Source organism: Manacus candei, unplaced genomic scaffold (genome assembly GCF_025592945.1).
Source record: "Manacus candei isolate 608988 ecotype Guabito, Panama unplaced genomic scaffold, ASM2559294v1 h1tg000083l, whole genome shotgun sequence".
In the NCBI taxonomy this organism is placed as follows: domain Eukaryota; kingdom Metazoa; phylum Chordata; class Aves; order Passeriformes; family Pipridae; genus Manacus; species Manacus candei.
In genome coordinates, this window is record NW_026138131.1 from 3266852 (window position 1) to 3285791 (window position 18940).

At 42.0% G+C, this 18940-nt stretch overlaps 2 long non-coding RNA genes across 7 annotated transcripts in view; both read left to right on the plus strand.

The window, feature by feature from the left end:
- Positions 1-18940, plus strand: part of LOC127481894 (uncharacterized) — a 62840-nt gene that overhangs the window by 31283 nt on the left and 12617 nt on the right. For 2 of the 4 annotated variants that reach the window (XR_007908371.1, XR_007908373.1), the window contains exons 1-2: positions 4185-4356; positions 10456-10706. This is a non-coding gene — a long non-coding RNA (uncharacterized LOC127481894). Of the gene's footprint in view, positions 1-4184; positions 4357-10455; positions 10707-18940 lie in introns of those variants that run through there. The other 2 variants (XR_007908372.1, XR_007908374.1) reach the window with 2 other exon arrangements.
- LOC127481890 (uncharacterized) lies at positions 13538-17164 on the plus strand. 3 transcript variants are annotated; one of them, XR_007908357.1, is made up of 3 exons: positions 13538-16196; positions 16436-16556; positions 16644-17164. It is a non-coding gene; the product is annotated as an uncharacterized LOC127481890 (long non-coding RNA). The 3 variants fall into 3 exon arrangements; XR_007908358.1 differs by having other exon boundaries at positions 13538-15601; positions 16039-16556; XR_007908356.1 differs by having other exon boundaries at positions 13538-16556.

Here is an 18940-nt window from a genome sequence, read left to right on the forward strand (position 1 = left end):
TTTCAATAAAGAGTCTATTATCCCTTGGTAACTGAGAACATTACATATGAAAACTATGGCATTTAAAATGAGTAATCTTATATCCAGACAGTGTTGGCTGACAATGCCATATTCTCCTTTTTGAGCTAATCATAGCCTTTAATTACCAGATATCTTTTTTTAATGGTAGCCATTTCTCAGATGCTCTAGTTAGGTGTTTGCCTAGTGGTGACGAAAATTTAGCAAGTTCCTATTACCTATAAGGTGATGTTTTATTGCTCAAATACTAGAATAAGGAAAAATCTACCCCTTGTTGGTCACACTGTGTCAGCATTTGTGAGATAACTCATCTAGTAGACTGTACATTCCCCAGGGCAAAGACTTTTATGTTTATATTTGTAATCTGCCATTCAGACCAACGGGACATTGTAGTCCGTAAACAACAGTAGCTGAACGCCAGTTAATTTCAGTTCATAGGCTGAATAAGACATTCAGACTGTAATTTTACTTTCTAGGTATGGTTATCTAAGACTTTATATGGCAATTTCACTAGAGCAGCAAAAATTTTCATGTGATCCCATGCAGGAAAAATATCCACAATCATTCCAAACCAAACGCCTGTGAGGACTTGTTAGATCTTTCATTTGTTAATGTAAGTGCTGTTGTTTTATTCTGACAAACCTAATCAACACAATCCAGCAACTAAAAAACTCATTATTTTTTATATAATCTTACATAAAAGAATAAGTATTTACTAGTCTGCATCAGCAACACATATTATCTAGCATGGAGGTAGTTCTGTTTTATCAGAAAAGAAGGCATATTTCTGTGACAATAGTTTAATCTATTTCCAAAACACATCAATATAAAGGATAGTGAAAGTCTGAAGATGAAGATAATGAGAGTTGCTGAAGCTCAGAATGCCAGAACTTTCAGTGCTGAAAGCCTCTAGCTCTTCAGGTGTGCCACATGAAGCTGCCTACCAGAATGAAACTAATGAGAAGTCATATTTTCAGTATTTTATTCCAATTTTTATTATTTTTTAAATGCTACGCTCTTTGATTATGGCAACAGCTGTTGGCAGTACTGTACAATATGTGTCTGCACAATATGTGTTCTCTCACATTTTGTTCTGCAGAGAGTGAGACTTGGATTTATTTTTATTTAAAACTGAAGAAAGTGTTTTATAGGATGTTCAATAACTGGAATTCTTAAAAAGTCATTTTACAAGTCTTAGGGAAGGGTCACAGTTCAAGTGCACCATGCAATGTCAGGGGAAATGTAGATTCTTCCTTCTTTTCTCAATGATGTAGAGATATTTTTAAACAAGAATAAGTGACAGACAATCACGTGTATTTTACAGCTTGCTCACACATTAGTCAAACATCTGCCATACAGTAATACTGTGACACGAACTGCAGTCAACTAAGGATTGTTCCTACCAGAAAAATTGATAGATTTATTGAAGAAACACACAGAAGATGCAAGCTTCAGTCTGACTCTGTCTGTTTTCTTCCTTCATCTCTCATTTTGTACAAGAATATACATATACATATGTGTACATACACAGACAGACAGACAGACACACACACAGACATACATACTATGCCCCCCCAGGACAAAAGCTGAAATGAAATTACACTAATGTAGGGATATGGGATCTGGGCAATATTAAAAAAAAAAAATCTGTGCGCCTGTGAAATCCAGATCCCCTTTTCCAGTGAGATCTGGGGAATGCCAAATGACTTAAAGATAACATTTAGGCTTTGCTGGCCCGTGTGCCCTCATCTGAGCATGATGCCATTTCAACAGCAGTTCCACTCCTCCCTGCTGACCCTCCTTTGTCCCTCCTCTTTCCTGTCACCCTCTGTCTCGCTGCCAACAAAAATGTCTAATGATCTGAAAAATAATCTGAACTAGCTCTTTCCATCTGGATCTGTTCCGTGACGTGTCTCCCAGGGTGACCACACACAGCTGTGCTGCCGGGGGCATACGAGAGGGAATGATTTTAGCTGGGTCAAGTCGATCTGCCACTGTCTGTGAGACCAAGGCCTCAGCCATTTCTACCATTTTTCTCCTTAATCTCACTCCAACAATTAACCTGATCATCAGCTAGTGGTGTTATGTGTCCTGTCACTCTTGAGCAGCTTTTGACATCCACAGGTTCCTCTGGGAGTCAGGAAGCAGAAGCAGAGGCAGAATCAGGCCTCCCCTTTCAGGAGGTGGTGTGCTCTGTGAAGGAGGCTTTCCAACTGGAGTACAAGCAGGAAGGTTTGTGCAGGACAGAGAATATCAATGCTGTGCTCTTCCACATCATGGGCAGCAACATTTTGCCCCTCACAGTTTCCTGGGCTGGTGGCTTCCCATGCTGGATATGGGCTGGAAAAGCTGGCGCTGCCTCAGCTCTGTCTATGTGTGCTTTGCCCCTTATGCAGTTTGAAGTTTTATGGTCCCTGTCAACACCTTCAGTCAATTCCTTCCCTCTATGCTGTGTGAGGTGGAGGATCCCCAGTGGGAAGGATGAGAACCACACAGTGAGCATAGTGACAGCATGTCTCTTCTGGTCAAGATGGATGTACAAATCTCCCAGCTAGCCCTGACCCAAGTTGATAAAGGGTGTTGTGCCTATTTTTTCACTGTGGGATCATCACCCTGAACCCAAGCTGTGCATTCCTTCTTCCTTTTCTGATGTGCAAGACACCCAGTTGTGAACAGTCCCCTGAATATAAATTCATCATGTGAGATCTCTCCAGACCTGGCAGCCGAACGCCCCACTTACCCTGTCATACCTCTCCTGTTCTCCTGTGTCCTGCATGTGCCCTGTGCTGGTGGCTGCAGGGACCAGTGGGGCTGGGCCCTCCTGGGGTGGCAGAAAGCTGCTGTTCGTCGTTCTCCAAGCTTGGTTGCCATGTTGGAGCCAGCTGGTGAGACCAGCCTGCATTTTACCTCCCAGAAGCCCAACTGCAGCAGGAGCCCTGACTGATTTGTCAGCTTGGAGTCACTTCTAAGTCTGAGGTGACCCAAGAAATCTTCAGAACCCCTTTGGGGACTAACTGGCAGCTGCATGGCAGCCTTGAACATGCTGTTAGCATATAAATGACAGTCTTAGGTGAGCAAAGTGATCAATTGATATCAAAGTGTCTTTAACAATAAGTTCTCACTTCTTCCTGGTGAAAGCCAAGAGTCAAAGGTGGAACTTCTGTCACGGAAGAAAAGATAAGGCCAGAGACTGCCCACTGGAACAGCTGTTGGCTCACAGAGGGATGTAAAATATATTTTCCCCACCTGCTCAGTTTCCTCCAAGTCAATGAAATTAGAATCTGACCATTTTGTTCTGGTAACCTTTGAAAAGGTGTCAGGCTTGCCAAAAACCTCTGCTAATATACCAAAGGAAAAGGAAGCAAGTTGTAACACATGTTTTGGATCCAACAGTAACATTCTGTTGCACACATCTAAAACACAGTGGAGGGAACACAGTGCTGCTTTGGAGTGTGCCTAGTGACATGAATCACGATATTAGCTCAATATTTGCCTAAAGAGTGTAAATCACCAGGATTCAGGCAGCCTAACTTTGTTTATAAGAGCTGCACAAGGAAATATGTATACTGCAGCCTTGTTTCTCTTAACTGTCCAAGTTAGGCTTTCCCTATACACCAAGTAATTTTTGGTGTTCTTTTCCTTCTTTTTGAAGAAGAAAATTGCATAAATAACACGATAATGAAAGAAACGCTGCACCTCAGAGAGAATAAAACATTGGCAGCATAACCAAATTTGACATTATCATAGATAAGGGTTTGCAACACTGACAGTAATAAGCAACGGATCTATTTCATGTAAATTTAGCATGAGACATCAAAAAAAGTGTTGGCTGGTGCCTGGTAAAGCTGTTTCAAGAAGATTTTGGTCAGTCTAGTGAAGATCATGTGGAGTTCTGTGAGTCAGTTGACTGACTCTGAAAAGTGGAGTGTGGAGTGGGTCAGCAAGTTGTTGGCTTTGTGGCATTGGGAGAAGAAGGTGAGGGGTTTCTGTTGCCTGTGTGAAGGCCCTTTGGTAACTTGTGACCCTCTTGGACACCTCAAACCAAATCTGAGAAGGCACAAGTTTTCCAGCAATCCTCATTTATCAATTCCATTTGGCAGGTGGATAAAGGACAGAGGTTTTCTTCATGACATATCTGAACAAATTAGTGCTCAGTGTCTGTTTTGGCAGCCCCACAGCTGGTCAGGTGGCAGGCACCTTCTAGCAGATCAGCTCTCCAAACTGTGCTTCCAACCTAGACCCAGTGTTATCTCCTGCCCAAGTGACAAGATGGAAAAGGGCAGCAAGGGCATGAAGGAGAAATGAATGGAGTTACCAGAAAGCCTGGGAGATGTGAAGGTAACTGGAGATATTGCAAGGCAAAATATTACAGGGACATGGAGGGTACGATGAAAGGACCAAGGGGACACCTATGATGCCAGAAGCAGAGAGATGTTATTTGGGGTTAAGAAGGAAAGCTTTGGGACATTGAACTGCAGGAAATCAAGGTTCAGTAGTTCTGCACCTCAGGGAACAACTTGTCTTCAGAGCTTGACAGTATTGCATTGTGGTTAAATGTGTCTGGAGGGATTGGTTTATTGCTAGCATGATATATGGATCCCTTACAGATACTTATCTTGGAGGTTGTGAAGGGGTTCAGCTAGCAATGGCAGGCTATAAATGGGGGAGGAGAAGGATGTCAAGCTTAACAGTGAGGAGGAAGGAAAACTGAAATAATAAATATTGATTTGGAGTATGTCACTTATTATCTCTGACTGAACAGGAAAATGTTATAATAATGTGATATTTATGTGAACCATAAATTATCCACGTCAAGCTCTTCTGCATTGGTGTTGACTAATCAACGGGCCATTCTGGGGGTGGTTGGCTTTACTATTCATTCAACAGTTTGAGTTTGTTATCGTATTTCATTGTATTTCTGTAGGCTGCGCATTTTTATTAGTTTATAGAGATTTGTGGGATGCATGCCCTGGACTCAGAGAAATCACTTTTGCCAGATGGTTTGAGTCAGTAAGAGACTTGTCCTGACTTCAGTGATCCTTCGATCTGTTCCCTATTGCACCAGGTTGTAAAACCGAAGACACATAAGTAAATCCTGATGATAACAGACATTTTACTAAGTTAAAACCTTTCATGTGGGTTTTGACCATATATATACTGAAAGTGAGTTGTAAAGTGAAGCCAAGCATTGGACATGCAAATTGAATGCTGCATTAACCTATTGGTGAGAAGCACTCAGAATAACAGATGTAGTTTTTGTACCTGAAATTTATTTGGACTTCATCCCTCTCTGACATCGCTTTTGTCGGTGCCCAGGGAATTTGTGTATGGACAAACCTAATGAATTTGCTGTTACAATGGGTACATGTGAAACACTTTGAAGAGAGGATGTCAGCAGGAAAGCAGGGTGGTGTCCATGACCTAGAGCTTCTTCCCAAGAAACCTGAAACAGCATTGGAACAAAAAACGAAAGTGTGGGTTGCACCAGGAGGTTGCAACTCTGTAGAGGACACAGATTGTTTGCTACATGGTGCCACACAGGGTGTGCGTGAGGGAGTTGTGCCCACCCCATACTGCCTCCTTTCTGGGACCTGTGGGCTTCATCTCCTCGTGTGCTCCCCCAAGAAGTGGCCAATTGGTGATTAAGAAAAGTTAACAAATTGACACCACAAAATTGACACCACCTCCGCAAAACCTCCCGTAATAGAGATGCAAAATGGGCTCTGACCCAACCTGTCCTTGCCCTCCACCAAAGTGTCAAGCCAGGAGCTTCCCTTTAACAGGGGGTGTCCACTTCTCCTGGACATGCAGCTCAGGACTGCATTTCTCCACATTCAGATTGAAGTGCTAAAGTTTCAAGATGCAGGATTACATGTTCAGACATTTCATTGCTTCAGATGCATTACAAAGCCATGCTATTTTTGCTTGTAATGTGTTCTTCCTAAGGAACAACATGAAAAGAAAAGTAAGATTTATTGTCCAAAAAACATTCCCCAAGGAAAAAAAAATATTAACGTGGCAACTTGTGATTCTTAATATGTAGATCAGATGGAGGAAATGTTAGTGATGGTATGAATACCAAGTTTTTCCCATTCCAGAGTCAAGAAGGAAAAGTCATCCAAAGAACCAGTGCAGATGTTCACCATGTGGCCACATGTTTTTTTTCTGTGATCTGTTGAACAGATCATATAGCTAGGACCAATACTTTCAGACTCAGTCAGATGTCAGGGCCTTAGTTGTATATATTGAAGAGGATATATTAAAGTTACTTGTGTGTCTTAGAGTGTTATTTCATGCCACTTGCAGAAAGATGTTGTGGGTTTAGGGTACATCTATGTCAGTATTTATTTATATGCAAGCCATCCAGATACATTTTTGTCCCATTTCCATTTTTTTGGAAAAGCTTTCCTCAGATTCAGCAATTACAGTGCCATTCTGAGATGAGTCTAGCCAAGTCTGTTAAAATTTGGGATATTTTCTGATTTTGGCAACTTTTCTGTCCTGTTTTGGGCAACAGGCTAACTGAAGGATGCACCTTCACCTGCTCACAACCTGTGACCTGAAGGAGGATTTCCTTTCACATTTTCAGCTCTAAAATTGCACTTTTGCTTATTCAGCATAGGTTGTGAGGCTCAGGCCATCTCAACTCTGTGCAAAGTATGTGGAAGCTGCAAAAGTACATTCACTTCTACTTGAGTTACCTGAATCATGCAAGTAAAGTCCTGAATTGTGCAGGGGCTGTATGTGACTCCTGCAGGTCCCTCTCCCAGGCAGAGTCTGGCAACAGATCCATGACCAGGCACCAGCCCAAGCCTGAGAGGACGTGATTCCTTCCCTCTGGTAGTGGAAAACACTGCTGACACAGCAGAAATCACAGACAAGGATCAAAGCCAATTTACTGGTGCAAAGTCGGATCGCATCATTAGCAGTAAGAAAAGGGATGTTTTCTTTTGTTATAAACCATTTCTTTCACGTCTATGACATTCCATTTTTACCATTTCTTCTCTCAAATTTGTAATTTTTTTAAATTTTTTTATTCTGTTTACTGTGAAATTGTGTGCATGTGAATCTGTCTCGTGGTGTAGTTTGCATATATCGTGTTGCATGGGCCAAGGAATGTGCTGATTGAAGACTTTGGATGTGAAACACATTTGAAGGGTTTGATTTTGCATGATGTGTGAAAATCAGATCCCTGTAAAGTTCCACGTGTTAGATGTCTAAAGATGAGGGCATGCAGAATCAGCGACCACCTAAATATGTATTTCTCCTCATCAGATTTCCTCAATTAAGAGGAGAAACTGCAAGAGGTAAATTATGGGATTTAAGTTATTTTCCTTTATTAAAGCATTGCTGCTCTGAGTATTCTGGAAGGGTTGTTTCTACTGATGCTCTTTGCTGTTGGGACTCCAATGCAAGTAACCAGTGTCTGCCACAGTCAGGATTTTTTCTGAATGTTGTTCTGTCTGACATTACACGGCTTTTCAAAAGGAATTTTTGTAAACTTTTAAAACACCAAAGGCTGATTGCTTTGAAATTTTAACAGTGTCAAATATTTCTTCGAAAGTGGGGACAGTAAAATGAAAGCTGAACAGGCACCTCTGCCCACACAAGCAAATTCTTTTTTGCATTTTCAAGTGTTTCTGCCGCTGGTTGCTATTGAAACTTTGAAAAGTCTTTTTAGTGCTTGAAGTGTGACACAAAAGAGGGACTGTTTTATTTTTCTTTTTCAAAGATGAGGAAATTTCAAAATTATTGAAGGCAATAAAAAGGAAAATGAAAAGGAAAACTAGAACAATTTTGATGTTATCAATTTTACAGCATCAGTGTGAAAAGGAAAGTGGAAAAAAAGCAGAAAGACTCTCTCTGTGTAGATATCTTGATTTTGTCAGGTTTCACATTTGAGTTTTTTTCCAAAGATTCTGATTTGCAATAGAAGTATTTTTTCTTTGAAATCCAAATTTTAATTTTCAGGCAGTTTTGAGAATAAATCTGGCTGTTTTTTTTGGAAAAAAGAATCCCTTCTATATATGAAGTGAATTGTCTTTTGCTGTCTAAAGAGTTCTACTTTTGGACAGTTAAATTAGAAATAACTAATAATATGTTAATTTATTATATGTTTTTGATTCCAACAATCCTCCCTCCCTGAGTTATGAGAGAAAATTAACTAAACTTGCTTGCTGGAAATAATTATCTTGTGCCTATTCCTGTAAGCCAAGACCGTCATCTGCAAACATGAATAAAGACTATTAATGTCACATGCACTGAATTTCAAGGAAATTTCTTGCAATATGTAAAAGTAATCATATGAAAATATGTTTGCAGGTTGAGACTGTTTTCTCCCCCAAACATATAATGCAGTTTCCACGTGGTAGCTATCTGATATTATGTCTACTTTTGTTTTAACACAGTGAATACTCAGCAGCAGAGTAATACTGCTCACTGCCTTTTCCTTCTAATATTTTTCATGGCAAAAATCCAATTTATACAGTGCAAATAATCATTATTTCCAATAGGCTGAGGATCTTTCCTGGCAAGAGCATAACCAATGCCTTCTACTCCTACTTATGTCATTCATGATATTCCAGTGATGTGACATAGCATACAAAATCCATTACCCATAGAAGGATTGTGGGAAGGGGGGAGGCGGGGGGAGAGGGGAAAACAGGGAACATGCCTGGTGCTGTGAGGCACAAGGAATTAAAAGCAAAAAGCAAAGCAGGTGGAAAAAAATAACAAGGAAACTTAATACATTGAAGAAGTACGGAGGGCTTGTGGACCTGGGGAACACTAAAACTGGTGGCTTAGTGGCATCGTTCAGTCCCCACATCATTGTGGGGGAGTTAACTATTGTTAAACAGGGGTTTGCCACAGTCCCAAGCCCTTCCCTAGACTGCTTTTGAGGTACAAAGAAAGGACTTTAGCAGCAATCCCTTTTTTCACCTGGAAACCTGCGGAGACTCCGTGCCAAGCAGAGCTCCTCAATTGTCTTTTGCAAAAAGACTCCAGCAGGATGCTAAAGCAAGAGCATGTTTTCATCACTGACTTTGCGAATGGGAGTGACTCATGTGCCATCTGTTTTGTCCCTCCACCGATCATATGCGCTCCCTGTTTGTGCTGGTTAATGCATTTGCCATCTATTAAAGGGAGAGGAAACTTTGGAACAGTCAAAACAAACACGCCTGAGAAAGGCTGAAGTTTTGAAAGGGGCTGCCTGGAAAGCCACTGCCACTCTCTCCACTCTCTCACTTCCCATTGAAACATGAGGTTCTGGGACAAGAACATGCCAGGTGACAACCCACTGAACTCTGACAGCGGGGCAGGGGTTTCTGAGTGTCTGAGGGATGTCTGATTATGGGAAGCAGAGACTGACAGAGTGCACTAAATGCACCATGTCATGCCTGGGCTGGCAAACCCTGCTCCTCTGTGCCCATTGCTACAGTTCCGTGGTGGGCAGGGAGGGCAGTCCTGCTTCAGAGTCTGAGGGGGACTCTTCAGCCTGGAAGGGAAAGGACCCAGTGAGAGCTATGACAGCGTGGATTTGTGAGCAGTACAGAGAAGGGGAGCAGGGATTGCTCCAAATTGCGTGGAGGAGACCATTCAGCCATTGTAAAAACTGTGAGGGAGGGGAACAATACATGAAAAGGGGAAGTTGGCACGTTCAGAAAAGCCGAGGAGCCATTCAGTATTTATCTGAATGGTGGGACTTGCTGCAGGACGCTGAAAGCTTACCTGGGGCTTCAAAGGTGCTTGAATAAATGAATGGAAAAAAATTTCCATCAAGAGCACTAAGATACAATGACAGCACCTCCGGCTCATTCTGCAGCGTAAACTCTGCGTGATGTTGGCACTAAAACCTGGACTCCAAATTACTAAGCCTTGTAACAGACTCAAAAGACTGATGCCAGAATAAACTGGAAAATTGGATTATTGGTCCCTTGGTCATGCACGGGCTGAAATTTTGCCACACTTTTCCTCTGAGGTTATGGTGTTCAGTTAAAGAGCCCACCAAGATGGCAATAGCCCCATCTGAGAAGAAGGGCCATGTTGGGGAGTAGCCAGAACACGGCACATTCCACCCCTTTCCTGAATACTAACATCACCATAATATACTGGTGACAGTGCTTTCTAACAGGACATTAATAGATGGCATAATTGGAGGAAAATCAGCAACAACTTGAGCTCTTCTTAAGCCTAACATCATGACAGCAGGCAAAAAGCATAAGCAGGGCCAAGGAATGACTTAGTAGAGCACAGCCTGCCCAAGGAGCAGTCTTCCCTCGACAAACACCATCTTTCCCTCAGTGCCTTCCTGTCATGCTCTTGTACATCATCCCTTCCTGGTTTTAAGATTTTTATATACAAGTATATTGTGGCAGAAGTGCAAGACATGCTGTGCAAATGTGTTAAAAATATATCTTGGTTTTCCTGTCGTTTCAGGTCCTCCTCAGTGGGCAGCCTGACTCGGTCACATACAACACCCCACAAAGAGCTCATGGGTTTGGTGACGTAGTTTCATCCTCCCAGCTCAAGCCTAGACATGAGCCAGGATGTGTCACTGTCTTGCTCTAGCTGGTTAATGTTTCTCCTTAATCAGTGAAAATGTTACCTAGCTAAATGGGAATGAGGAACAAACTGTACCTATCACCAGAAAAGCTCCCTCGAAAACAGTTTCCAAACATATGCATGAGGTAATGAGCCTGTTTCCCTGACTATGTGTCACAGCACTCTGTGCTATTCTGGTTGTGTTTCACAAGCTGGCATTGCATTTTATTACTCTCTCTCCTGGTCTGCTCTGAGTCAGTCAGTCTGCACAGTCTCAGGCTCCTCTTGTGAGAAACCACAGCTACGCCGGGCAGCTTCTTTCAGCCCCACACCACACCTCTGGATGGAGCATGACTTTAAGCTCTCTCTACTTTTTCATTTTTCCCTTTCCTATCTCTAGCTGTGTCTTTTTGCAGCGTGGTATGAAACTGTTTGTAATGGGGAAAGGTGCACAAACCTTCCCAGTGTCCCTCTCTCCACTTCCTTGCCAGGAACAACAGCCACAGACACACAGTGGTGTCATTCAGTACAAGGAAAAAGTGCCTTCAGAAAATAGGTGCAAGGTGTTGTTGAGAAGGCTCAGCCTTTTGCGTATGAAATCTCTGAGAGCTCCTTGTGCATTATATCAGCTTTATCAACAGTTTACAAATATCCCCCCCTCTGGAAACATTTGTCACAGTAGATTATTTTATTCAGCGCTGCTGTATGTAAAATGCAGAATGTTAATACTTTATTTGGCTAAACATGCATGATTTGGGAAGACAGGTGAAGTGATGGATTAATCATCAGGCTTTTAACACTCAGTCTTGTTAGCTGCAGTTTTAAATGTTGTTTATTCGAAATTACAGTGTGGGTATGATGTCTAAGTGGAAGCTTAAATTAAAGCTGCTTTTGCTTTTGGTAATAAGCTAAAGGATTGATTTAAAATCTGTCATTTTCTCTCATACCTGGATGTTCATATAGACTTATCACAAATAACTCAATGACAAAGCTACAGCTACTACATTTTCCTTCTGCTTTCTATGAATGTCTCTAAGCCTTGACCTACAGAAGCTTTCCTACTTATTGTAGGAAAGTAATTTTACAGACAAAAAAAATTACGGACATATGGAGACATGGCTATGAGTCTTTGGCATGGAAATAAAATGAATCCAATTTTGCTGCTCTCATTGAGTGGGCAAATCACCCTTTATACATCTCACAGCTGTTCCAAGTCACCTTCTTCAGTATCTATTCATAGATTTTGTGCTCAAGACATCTCGACTTCAAAGAAATTCTTCTGAGGACAGCACACAGTATTGTCTGGGAAGATAGGGGTATTCCTGCTTTGAATTTGTGCTGTGGAAGAGAGAGGTGAATATTAGTTTTGTCAGAATGTCAATTGAACCAAAAGAATGGAAAAATGTTCATCTGATGCTGAGCCAAAAAGGGTATTTTTAAGGATACGTTGGTGAAACTTAAATGCTTTACTTAAATGAAAAAGAGATTTTTCATTTTGGGAGTATTTAACCCTTTAAACCTTTTTCTGCTCTATATTTGTTTAGATAAATAGTGTTATTTCAGAGAAATTGCTTGCTTTGTTGTCAGACAGAAGATGTAGGTGTTTCTGAAATGAAACATTGATCAAGCAGCATCCAAACACTGTGTTTTGGTGTAATATTCCCAGTACTTTTCCAGCTCTATTTCACAACAAACTTTTTAGTTCCCAGGGATGTTTTGCCCAGTTGAGGCAGAGGCTGGTCTGGGTCAGTGAAAGACAATAAGCAGAAAATCCTTCCTAAAAGAGTTAGAGACAAAAGAACATTTCGAGAAGCAAATCCTTCTTCCTTGACTGGTGCTGGAGGGAATCTGGTGATTAAATGGTCTTTAGTGATGCTGGATGATGCTCTTCTATATTCTACTCCCGGGAACTAGCGTTTATTATCTTTCAGATATGAGGAGAGGTACAAAAGACCTGTGTTGCTAATTGGTGTAGCAGCTGGCATATAGTTATTTGTTGCCAGAGATGTGCACTTTGCATTTAAGGGTTCTAATGTTTTAATTTCATTTGTGACGGCACTGTCTAGAGGCAAAAGCTGTGATGTTTGTGTTCAGGCCCAGCCTGTTCACAGCACTGAAGATTCACCTTGTCTGCCACAGTATATTTCCCCATCCTTGGGTAATATAATTACCCTGAATAAGGAAAGGAAGTGTGAGGAAATCATGCTGAGCCTCACAGCAGCTTGGGGGAATGATGCTGGAGCAACCTCATAACCACTACCAGTGCACTCACCTTAGCTGATGTCCACTTTAGCATGACTTTGACAGGACAAACTCTGGAAAACAGCATTTTCAGGAGTAAAACAGGAGATGAAGGCTTGCCAGCGTCTATCATCTGACAGTAAGTAAGTAAACAAGTTGGCGGCAACATCTAAGATTATCTCCTCTCTGCTTGGGACTGGGTTATATTTCAGCAGAGCCTGTGACAGAAGAGAAGAACTTGTGTTTATTTTTATCTTCAGCTTTCACATTGGTAGTTGTTTTTGTTCCAAGACACTGCGGTGCTTGGAGCTGGACTGGGCTGGAAGGTGTTTGGGTCCAACAAAGGACTTCTGGGGAGTCACATTGCTGTGAAGCCACACAGACACCATTCCACAGTGTAACAGCATCACCTCCGAGGCAGCTCAGACATGCCCTCTTCCAGAGCATGTGGTTTCATCCTGTCACCATTTGCCTTCCTTGGAAGAATTTCTTCTAAACTGCCTTTTATCTGCTTTTCTCCTTCTAAATCTCCATTGCAATTGTTCATAGTTGGCTGTGATTAGTTTGTATTTCTACGGCTTTCCTGCACTGAATAACCACCATTTTATTTTAATTATTGGAACACAATAAGAAAAAGAATTGGGAAGAAAAGGAATAAGCTGTGAGACTATGTATTTGTAGCATTGGTTTCCCGTGTCTACCAACAAGTTTTTCATTCACCTAGATAAAGGTATTTTATCCTACTCATTCTTATTTGTTTTCTTGCATCAGAATCCTGCTTTGCTTCCTTCCTTTAACTCTTTTATTTATGTAATGTTCCTATTGCAATTTACTGAACTGGAAGAGGATGTTAGAGTTCAAGCTCAGTTTTGGTCTAGTCTGAGCCTCTGTACTTTTTGGAGGACAGGATTTCTTGGGTAAGTGGATTAGTGTCTGTCTTTGTGCTGTTCAGGGCTTCATCAAATTGCTACTCAAATCATAAGAGATAAAACCTTTGGCAGTTAAAACTACATATTTTTGGAACTGCTGCCTTTTGCATAACACACACTTGGGACCTCTAGTTGTTATCTGAGGTCTGAGAGTTTTATCGGATTTATTTTCAGACTTATAATAAAGGGATAGACTCCATTTGGGAAGCAAATTTATTGTCACCCTCAATGGCCTGTTTGTCACTGTGCACAGGAGGATTTTAAATCTGCACTTTAGAAGATAAGAATGAACAGAAGTTCTGCTGATTGTGCTCCCTTTGGCTCCAGGATTTTGTCCAGACATCTGAGCTGTAGAAACAGGGAGGCAGAAGCAGATTGACCACGTTGTTTTATCAACCACTTCAATGTGCAGTATTTTGAGTGAAACCCTGTCTTCCCGCTACGTTGCTCCTGTTCCACATCTGCTTCCCGGCCTCGCTCGTGTGCTGCTCTCAGCTTTGCTGCAGGAAACACATAGCACAGTGTTGATCACAAACATTACTACAGACTCTTTTATTTAGCCAAGAGCAATTGCAAAATGGGACTGTGTCTGCCAGACAAACACATGGTCCAGGTCAGAAATAGGTTAATTAAAAGGAGATAAGCAGGGCAGGAAGTCCTGAAATAGATAATATTAGTTGGCATGATCTTGACTTTGAAACTTACTTAATAGTTTTCCTTTTCAAAGAGTTTATTTATGTTCTAAATCTTATTCTTTTGAGCAAGGAGGAGAGGAAATGTGATTAAGTGAGATTAAGTGGCTTTTAATTCACATTTTTTCTCTTTCCAGCTGTATGCCTGCTACTCCTTGTGTTGAAGTCAGTGCTCTTGCATTCAGTGGGGACAGAACCAGAGCCTGAATAAATAATTGAACGCAGTTCAGTGAAAAGTGCTCCATGTGGAATTTCAGAATTGTGATGACACTGGATGTAGCAAACTCTCATTTAACACGGGCAAAAGACTGTGTGTGCTAAAGCACAAACCTGTACATTTGCTTAATTAAAGTTCCTAGAGTCAAGGCAATGGGGAGGGGTGAGGAAGGCAGGGAGGGAGAGAGGGCAGGAAGCCTCTGGCAGCTCAAAGCATTTTGCCTGAGGACAGGAGGCTGCATCAAATCTCTCCCAAATCCTGTCACCTTTTTCATGGGCAGGATTTGTGCTTGCAAATCCATGGTCAAAGAGTTACCTCATGGCTTATGCAGGCACCCACATACAAATTTCAGGACTTGTTCACCTTATCCACACTTAAACTCACTCATTGTAGTGGTAACAAGTCCTCTTTATCTCTCTCATTGCACAGAGAGAATATTTGTGTTCTCCTAAAAGTGGGATGTGCCCTTTGGTGACACAGACAACTGCTTGTAGGTGGCCTATAAGGGTGGCTCAAAAATCATTAGAGAAAGCTATTAATGAAAACAATTTTCAAAGTGTACCTTCAGGGGGATGCAGCATCCGAGCAGCAGCCACCTGTGGTGCAGGGGCTGGGGATTCAAACAACAAAGCATGTGGTGCATCTGCACCAGGGTCTCAGGACACTGAAGAACACCAATTCACAGCCTTGTCAGACCTGACACAGCCTTGTCAGGATGTAGCTATCCTGACTGGGATGTCAATACTTTCTGAAATGGAAAGGCTTATGTAGCCCAATGAGACAATGAAGAGATGCTGACTGCCTGGTTGCCAAATGCAACCTTATGTCATAGATCTTTCAGACTTGAAGTTTGGACTGGAAAACTGTAATTCCTCCAGCCACAAAAGAAGAGAAGACTTTATTTTCTCTAGAAATCAGATCCTTTGTGAAACGAACTTCCCAGGGCTTTTTGGCAGTAAGTGGTATGTTTTTCACCGAGTTGCATTCTTCATATATTGACTATGCTTACCATGAAATTACAAATACATTTAACATTAAATTGGCCAAATTTCACTATCAATTTTCTGATTTGCACCTTTGAAGAAGGGTCTTACAATGCTTAGTGATTGAGCAATAGAATGATAGAAGAAATTCAATGCCAATAGATGTAAAATGGTGCATATGGGGGAAAGAGCACTCTAGCTACATACAGAATGAGAGTTTCTAAATTAGCTTCTGATGTTCAGGAAAGAGATTTTGGAGTCATTACTGATAAGTCCCTGTGAAAATCAGTTCATTGCTCAGCGGTGATCAAAAAGATTATTAGGAATTGTCAGGGAAGGAATAGGGAACAAACAGAAAAAATTAGTTATGCTACCACATAAATTCATGATTTATTTTTATTCTGCATATTGTGCAGTGAACTCATCACCACAGCTTGGAATGGAGAGCTGAAAGTGTCCCAGAAAAAGGAAGAAGCAGGCTCAGTGAATGGAATGACTTCTCTGTGAGAAAAGGCAAAATATACTGGGTATTTTCATCTTGGTGAAGAGATGAAGCCTGATAACATCATGAATGGTAATGGGTAGTTGAGGAAAGAGATTAATTATCATTCCTGACAATATAAGAATAAGGGCTGATGAAATAATCAGCTGGGCGTTTAAAAAGGGAGCACTTCATCACCCAGCATGTGGTGAAGTTGTGCAAGTCATGGCCACGGGATGTTATGGAGACCAAAATAATAAATGGGTTCAAAAGCTGATGGGGCAGTTTGGCAGGGAATAAGGCCATAATTTTCCATTCAAAATTATATTGAGGATGAAACCCCAGAAGTTAATGTGTCACCAGGAGCAGGAGAGGGCCACTCAGTGCCTACATTACTTCTCATACGCTTCACTTGAGTGTTTCCTTCTGACCACACTCAGGATATGGAGCCAGGTGAGTCCTTGCTTTTCAATATGGAGACAGTATGGATGTTCTTCTGTTTTTAAAATATATGACTGAGGTATTTATTTTTATTTGTAGGCTTTTCCACATCTTCCATCTCTGTCTGACATGGGAGCCCTAAACGTATCAGTGTCTGTCCCTCACAGCTCTTCAAAATGTCAGAGAAACAGCCAAATCCCTATTTACAAGGGGATCACTGTCCTAGGAAGGGTCTACTGGGACGGGAAAGGCACTGAGGGACTGACAGCCACCTTCTTCCTCCCCATGCTCTGTGGTGCCCTGGAGAAATGGCCATGCAGCACCTTGCCATGCCAGCCCTTCTCCTGCCAGTCCTCCCAGAACTTGCCTCCTCTGGGCTGCGTCCAGTCCTTATGACTAAGGCACAGTGAGAGAGGAAAAAAACCCCTCAGTGCAGCAAAGCCCTCAAGTCCTTAGTCAACATCGAAGCGAAGCCTACGTGGTTTGGTCAAAATCCAGCAGCACATCTGTGGAAGAGGTGGGAGCTGGATCCAACCCTCTTCTGACTTGGATAGTAACCTGTAATTACAGCTGTCAGACTGTAAGACACCTAATATATCCTTCTTCGATATTCTTTTTTCTCTTGGTGTAATGTTTTCTTGTATCCAGCATGCTGCAATTCTGGGTTTTTCCCTTTACAGCAGTTGGTTTCTCGGCATAGTCCCTGACCACAAATACTTTCGAGTGGAACAGCTGGCTCTAATGTGTGCTCTAGAAACGTTACTTTCTGCAATATTCCGTTTTTCTCCCAAACAATATTTTTCCTCTCGTGTTTGCCCAGAAAAGCTTGTAAGCTGATCAGCAACAAAGGGTCCATTTGAGAACAAAGGCTCCAAAAGCCACATAAATGATTTCCCAGAACTCGAGGTGGTTGCAGGGGAGATAGTTTGCAGATCAGCCGTGCACATGGGAACTCTGCAAGGCTGCCTCCCTCCTCTTTCTCCGTGCTGCCTCTCCCCACTGGTCCTACCAGTTACCATAAGTGCAGAGGCATTCTCAGTTTGTTTCTTCGCTGGTGATCCCACCTAACTTCGTGGTTTTTAGTTCTCCTTCACTTCTAGCCAAACCTATTCGAATGTTCAGAGGAGGAAATATGGCAACCCAGTTCCTTCTGTTGTTTCTCACTGCCATTACAGCTGCTTTTTTCAGAACTACAGGCTTAGGAGCTGTCCTGCACTGTGTGAGTAAACAAACCTTCACCTACTTAGAGAGGGAGTACTGGTCTGCAAGAAAGAGGCTGTGTACTCAGTAAAGTGGAGATACAGGACGAAGCAGGAATGTTCAATGTACTTTCAGGCATGGGCAACATGAAAAGGCTGCTGAACTCCAGAGAAAACTCTAGCACTCTTCTGGTATGTTTGCAATACAGATGATGTAAATAATATATAGCTCCTGGAAGGAGTGCAGGAATATATAAAGTTTTATGTAGGGGAGCGCTGCACGCATGTGGGAGATTCAGAGGCAGCTACAAATCACGGGCTGGATGCCAACCAGTGAAATGGTGCCCACAGTAAACGAGGCTTGGGGACTGAATTACTTAAGTAATTAAAGTGGATTGTGACTCACATGCTGAAAGGGTAAATTGTGCACTGCCACAATCCACCAAGTTATTTAATTTTGGAAAATCAAAACTCCTCAGTGACGGGGGAGGAGGATTTATTATTCTATTATTTTATCTCTGCAAGCCAAGCTGTAGGCAAATATGATCATGGTTTTTAAGGGTTTGCCTGAGCAGGGCTGTCTTGCTGGCCAGCTACTTCATCATTAACAGAAGGCATGGAGAAATAGAGCATGATTCAAACATGTGAAAAAATGTAGCTTAACCATTTTAAATCCTTTAGGGCTTTTGCTGTTGAGAAGTGAACAAAGCTATGCATACTTTCAGGGGCCTGCTGTCCAGCCATGTCTGGCTGGTGGCTGTACAAGGTGGAGCTTCCTCTGCTAAAGTGCTCCCACCCATCTCAGAGTGGGCACAGGAGCACCAGATGGAGAAGCCTAGAGTTTCAGCTTTCAAGGAGTTGAGGCTGAAACCCCACTCGGCTCCCAAAAGCCTGTTCCATAGATTTCTGTGGAACCTATCAGTTTGCTTTTTGGACCTGGAGACTTGCTTTTCCAGCTCTGTTCTTTGGGGCACACGTGGGATTGAGCTGCCTTGTCTCTTTGCACAGCCACTGTCCCAGACCCCCTTTCTTCTTCGCTAAAAAACAGAAGGTAGAAGAGAAGGTCCCAACTCAGCTCTTACCTCCCATTCTAGCGAAAGGTGTCCCCTGAAATTTGAAATGAGATGAACTCTAAGGTCCCTTCCAACCCAGGCCATTCTATGATTCTGTGACTCCCAATTCAGCCTTTTCATAGTT